The sequence below is a fragment of the Capra hircus genome, chromosome 19 (assembly GCF_001704415.2).
Source record: "Capra hircus breed San Clemente chromosome 19, ASM170441v1, whole genome shotgun sequence".
Classification (NCBI taxonomy): Eukaryota; Metazoa; Chordata; class Mammalia; order Artiodactyla; family Bovidae; genus Capra; species Capra hircus.
Genome location: NC_030826.1, coordinates 48,228,025 through 48,234,986, shown reverse-complemented (window position 1 = coordinate 48,234,986; position 6,962 = coordinate 48,228,025).

Below are 6,962 nucleotides of genomic sequence, written 5' to 3'. Positions count from 1 at the left end.
TTCTGTTGCCTGAAGGGTTGACCCTGACAGTCTCTTCATTCTCGTGGATAGGTGCCCTCTCCGTGGGGAAGACACACCCCTGCCTGGGTGCAGGTTCTTCCGAAACATCACCAAATCACCAGTATTAACTCTCTCCAGGGGCTCCTTGCTTGGGCTCCCCAGGTTCCCAGCCTGTTGCGGTCAGTCGTGCCCAGCCCCACACCACTGGGGGTCTGAACAGAGCCCAGGGCTTGGCTGCCGTCACCCCCACTTCCTCCCTGTCTACTGCCACTGTCTTGAAGCAAATCATCTTAGTCCTCAGTTTGTAAAAGAAAAATGCAAAGTTAGCCCTCCGTTTGTAAAAGGACTTTATTTCCTTCCAACAGTAAAAGTTACTTCTTAGGCACCCACCCTTCCAACAAAGACAGCACTCAGTGACTTCATATGGCAATATTGGTGGCAATTTCTCTCACTAAAGGAGAGTGTGGAAAAGCACCCCACCAGTTTAATCTCTGGTGGCATAACTCTCAACGCGAGAATTTCTGCTAAGGGGAATCAGAGGTTTTGGTTTTGACGTTTCCCACCAGTGTCTTATCCATCCTGGCCTGAGAACTGTCATGCCCAGAAGGATGGGGCCTCTTTCAGAAAAGCTGACGTGTCTGGGGCATTTCTGCATGTGGAACTTTCAGCTCGGGCAGGAAGCCTGCAGACTGCAGCAAAGACAGCAAAGGAAACTGGAGGAAGTTCTTCTTAGGGCTGTTAGTAAACGTTACTAGGAGTACCTTATCGAGGCCCCCCTCAAAGGGATCATAGTTTATCAAAGATTACACAACAAATCAGATATAAAGTCTCAAGTGGAAAAAGAAAAAAGTTCATCCATGGACCTGACACGTTGCATAGGGCCCAAATCATGACAAAGCTGCACTATCATGGTCCACCGAAATTCATCATATCAATAAACTTGATAAAAATAAATATAACCCAGGGACTTCCCTGGTGTTCCAATGGTTAAGAATCTGCCTTGCAATGCAGGGGACGAGATTTCCGTCTCTGATCTGGGAATTGAGATCGCACATCCTACGGGGCTACTAAGCCGATGCATTGCAACTTCTGAGCTCGAGTGCCACAGTCAGAGAGGCTGAGCGCTGTAACTAAGACCTGACACAGCCAAATAGATAAGATTGTACTCATTAAAAAAATAAATATAGTCAAACAAACAGTAGCGTTAGGCTTCTCTGTTGTCTAAGAGCTTTACGCTAATCATCTCATTTACTCCTTAAGAAACCTCTATGGAGAAGGCAATGGCACCCCACTCCAGTACTCTTGCCTGGAAAACCCCATGGGTGGAGGAGCCTGGTGGGCTGCAGTCCATGGGGTCGCTGGGAGTCAGACACGACTGAGCGACTTCACTTTCACTTTTCACTTTCATGCATTGGAGAAGGAAATGGCAACCCACTCTGGTATTCTTGCCTGGAGAATCCCAGGGATGGGGGAGCCTGGTGGGCTGCCGTCTGTGGAGTCACACAGAGTCGGACATGACTGAAGCGACTTAGCAGTAGTAGTAGCAGTATGAAGTATGCCGAGGTATTATTAAAATTATGCCACAACCAGTAGGATAATATAAATATATGACTCAAAGCATGGATCAAATATTTTAAAATATATTCCACTACCCTTAGTTTATCTCTAAATAAACTGTTATGCTATAACACTACTCGAGTGATATAAATTTTTGAGCAAATCTTTAATTAAATTATTCTGATAATTTCCAAAATTTTGTTGATGTTTAGAAATGGTTGGCATGGAATCCTTCAAGACAGGGCTCACGTTCTGGGATGATTTGACATGGAGAACTGCCTTGAACTTTTCCAGTGAATTCCTTTAAACTGGTGGTCATTGGATGTGTAAACTCAACAAGTTGAGAATTTCTCTTCACATCAGTTGTTTCTGGTGTTAAATCTTCAACTCCTGATGAACAATAACAATGATAAAATTTGAAGCATTTCCAGCCCTCATAATGCTGTTTGAAATTTTTTCTGTATCCAATATTTTTTAAAAAATTATTTATTTGTGGCTGTGCTGGTCATTTTTGTAAGCGCTTTTCTCTAGTTGTGGAGAGTGGGGGCTACTTTCTAGTTGCAGTGTACAGGCTTCTCATTGCCGTGGCTTCTCTTGAGGCGGTGCACAAGCTCTGCGGCACTCAGGCCCCAGTAGCTGAGGCACGTGGGCTCACAAGTCGTGGCTCCCCGGCTCTAGAGCACGGGCGTAATGGCTGTGGTGTGCGGCCTTAGTTGTTCTGAGGCATGTGGGATCTTCCTGAATCAGGAATCAAACCTGTATCTCCTACGTTGAGAGGCAGATTCTTTACCACTAAACCACCTGGGAAGCCCTATACCCAATATTTCTATTATCTGTTTTATTTCTAAATCACAAAAAATCATTTAATCCATTGGTTTAATTTCATTTATTCTCCCGTGAAAGTGAAAGCGAAAATTGCTCAGTCGTGTCCAACTCTTTGCAACCACATGGGATACAGTGCATGGAAGTCTCCAGGCCAGAATATGGGAGTGGGTAATCCATCTATGGGGTCGCACAGAGTTGGACATGACTGAAGCGACTTAGCAGCAGCAGCAGCAGCAGCAGCAGCAACCTTTCCCTTCTCCAGGGGATCTTCCCAAGCAAGGGGTCGAACCCAGGTCTCCTGTATTGCAGGCAGGATGAAAGAAGGTAAATTAAAAGTTTGTCAGAAAAATACTTTAAGGTTGACATGATTCACATCTTTTTTTTTTTAAATTTATTTATTTGGCTGTGCCGGGTCTCAGTTGCGGCACTCAGGATCTTCCATTTTTACTGGGGCATGTAGAATCTTTAGCTACAGCATGTGGGGTCTAATTGCCTTAATTGTAATTGAAACTGGACCTCCTGCCTTGGAGAGAGTCTTCGCTACCGGACCACCAGGGAAGTCCCTCACATCTTTAACTACATCACCCATCGGTGACTATGGAGGGTTTGACCCCATCTGTCTGAGAACAGGTTCCTGAGCAGTAGAGCCTGAGACAGGCTTCTTGGGTATGTGGTTTATTGAGGGAGTGCTTGAAGGAGAAGGGACGGGGATGGGCACATAGAACAGGATGTGGGAAGAAACTAAGCAAAGATAGGGTCCTTCTGAACTTGACCCATTGTCTGCTCCCTTGGGGTGATGTGGGGTGTGAGTTGCGCCATGGAGTTTGGTCCATCTGGTGGCAAGACACCTGCACCTTCCCTCCATTGTTCAGTCATGGTCATGGGCCTGGGTGGATGTGCCTGGAACCACCCAGGCATCTCTGGATAAACCATCCTCCAAAGAGGATGTGCCACTCTGCTGAGTCAGTTGTGGAGGAAGGGAGCTGGGCTACTCGCCTACCACCAAACTAAAGGGTCTAGAAACAGTTTCTAAAATCTTGGCTGATGCTCCAGATTTCCCAGACTTCTTCTTTACCCTGCTCTAGTACCCCCACTACGCATAAAACCCAGTAAGATTTTTATGAGACATCATGGAAACCATATTTCTCAAGCACTGACGGTAAAGTTGCGATATAGTATTGTACATCTTCCTTCCCCTTTAAGAGATGAGCAAAAATAAGCAACTATTTTTGAAGACTTGAATATTACATTTTATTTTAAAAATACATGTTAGGGAAGTAGTTGAAACTGGGGGGAAATGATGCAGATTTTATTGCCTTAATTTATAAATTTTCATTTTTTAAATTTTTATTATTTTTTTTAATTTTAAAAATCTTTAATTCTTACATGCATTCCCAAACATGAACCCCCCTCCCACCTCCCTCCCCATAACATCTCTCTGGGTCATCTCCATGCACCAGCCCCAAGCATGCTGTATCTTGCGTCAGGCATAGACTGGCAATTTGATTCTTACATGATAGTATACATTAAATTTTCAAAATGTGTCATTTCAATAGTGACATTTTATAACAAGTGGACCCATTAATTTAGGTCACAATGATATACGCATGCCTTTTTATTCTTTTTTTTTTGAAATTCTATTCATTTCATGTCTAAAAAATACTAAATTATTTAAAACTATACATTAGATTGTGTTAAAAGTCTGATAGCAGTTTCTGAATATTGTCACTTATTTCATAGATATAATTTTGATGTTTTAACTTCCAGAATTTTTATTATTTCAAATACAGATTTAAGATTTTTTTTTCATTATTTTGCTCACTAGAATTGTAGAATTTATTAGAGCAATGAGCTTTGTCAGAACAAGATTACCGTTCTGATGAAATATATTTAGTATTTTCAATTTTTTGCATCATAACTTCTGAGCCCCATTTATTCACAGCACAACTTCTGAGTCCTGTTCATGTTTTCTGTTCGAATAATCAAACTGGTTTTCATTCCAGAAATAGAAATCATTTGCTTTATTTTGTACTGCTTTTTGTACAGTGTAAAAAGACATTCTGGGCTGTTCTGATCTGAGCAGAAGATGTTCTGGGCTGCAGCTCACTATTTCTGAATTGTTCCCATAGATTCTGTACTTGACTGAATGGTGCCCCCTAGACTTCAAACCCACCCAGCACCCTAGAATGTGAGCTTATCTGAAAACCAGATATTTGCAGATTTAATCGGTCAAGATGGTCATGCATGTGTGCATGCCAAGTCGCCTCAGTCGTATCCTACTTTTTGGGACCCCATGGACGGTAGCCCTCCCGGCTCCTCTGTCCACGGGATTCTCCAGGCAAGAATACTGGAGTGGGTTGCCATGCCCTCCTCCAGGGGAATCTCCCCGACCTGGGGATTGAACCCGTGTCTCCTGTGGCTCCTGCATTGCAGGTGGATTCTTTAGTGCTGAGCCACTGGGGAGGTCAAGATGAAGTCATACCATGGTCCTTAAAAGAAGGCAGCTTTGTGATTCTCCGAAGGGGTTGGAGCTGACACAGACTTCGATAATTTCCTCTTCTCCAGTTCTCCTGATTCATGATGGCTGGGCTGCTGCTGAGGGCTGTCTGCTCCTGGACCCTGGAGTGATGTCAAGTGACCTCCCCTCTCCCCTCTCAAGGAAAGGGGTGCTGAGGATTCTGGGAATCCAGTCAGTTCACAGGGCAATTGTCAGTCTCACCCTCCTTGTCACTATTCTTCCTGGGACTTGTTCTACTGCCCACAGCTGGGAATAGTTAACTTTGGTGTTCATGCAGGGCACCAGCCAGTTGCGGGGGTCACCACTCAGGAACAACACAATGTGGATGGATTCACCAGGGTCTTTTCTACTTCCTGGGGTTTGCTGTGCTCTCATCTAGAGTGTTTCAAAGACTGACGGGAAGGATCTAGCCAGGAACATCTAGCCAAGGGTCAGCCCCTCAGATGCGGGCCAGTTCACCCCATCCTCGTAGTAACCTATGAGCTGTTCTGTTTCACAGATGGAAAAACTGTTCAGGGACAGAACGAGGTCTCCAGCTGACAGAGGCAGATCGGGGATATTAACCAAGGTGCCTGGGCACACCGAGCCACGCAGGTTGTTGTCGGAAGGCTAAACACATTGCCCTTCTCCCTTGTAGGATTGGGCTTCCCTTGTGGCTCAGCTGGTAAAGAATCTGCCTGCAATGCGGGAGACCTGGGTTTGATTCCTGGGTTGGGAAGATCCCCTGGAGAAGGGAAAGGCTACCGACTCCAGTATTCTGGCCTGGAGAATTCCATGGACTATACAGTCCATGGGGTTGCAAAGAGTTGGACACGACTGAGCGACTTTCACTTCACCTGCATGATCAGTGAGGGAAACACAGACCCACCCTCAACAGAAAATTCACTTTCGTGTATGTTCTAACCTTTATATTCTTGGAAGAAACCTGAAGTGGTTTCTACAACACCAGCTAACACCAGAATTCCTGCATTCACATCCAGACCTATATGTGCAGTCCTAGAAGCTTACCTGAAGCTACAAGTGTCCAGGGGCATCCTTGCAGTTTTGCTTGTAATCTAACTGCAAACACCTAAATGCCTACCAATTGGGAACAAGATTTAAATTATAGGATTTTTTTTGACATTCTGTTATTTTGTTAAACAGCTGTTTTCTGGTGATGTAATTCACATACCATAAAATTTAAAGTTGTTCAGTGTTTTTTTTTTAGTATAGTCACAAAGAGTTGCAAACATCACCACATTCTATTAGAACATTTTTATTAAAAAAAAATAATTTATTTATTTAATTAAATTGGAGGCTAATTACTTTACAGTGTTGTGGTGGTTTTTGCCATACACTGACATGAATCAACCATGGGTGTACATGTGTTCCCCATCCTGAACCTCCCACCCACCTCCCTACCCATTCCATCCCTCAGGGTCATCCCAGTGCACCAGCCTTGAGCACCCTGCCACATGCATTGAACCCGGACTGGCGATCTATTTCACACATGATAATATACATGTTTCAACGCTATTTTCTCAAATCATTCCACCCTCGCCTTCTCCCACAGAGTCCAACAGTCTGATCTTTACATCTGTGTCTCTTTTGCTGTCTCACATATAGGGTCATCGTTACCATCTTTCTAAATCCCATATATATGCGCTAATATATATGTGTGTATATATATACATATATATATATGTGTTGGTGTTTTTCTTTCTGACTTACTTTGCTCTGTATAATAGGCTCCAGTTTCATCCACCTCAGTAGAACTGATTCAAATGCATTCTTTTTTAATAGCTGAGTAATATTCCATTGTGTTTGTGTACCACAGCTTTCTTATCCATTTGCCGATGGATATCTAGGTTGCTTCCATGTCCTGGCTATTGTAAACAGTGCTGCGATGAAAATTGGGGTACACGTGTCTCTTTCAATTCTGGCTTCCTTGGTGCGTATGCCCAGTGGCGAGATTGTTGGGTCGTATGGCAGTTCTATTTCCAGTTTTTTAAGGAATCTCCATACTGTTCTCCACAGTGGCTGTACTAGTTTGCATTCCCACCAACAGTGTAAGAGTGTTCCT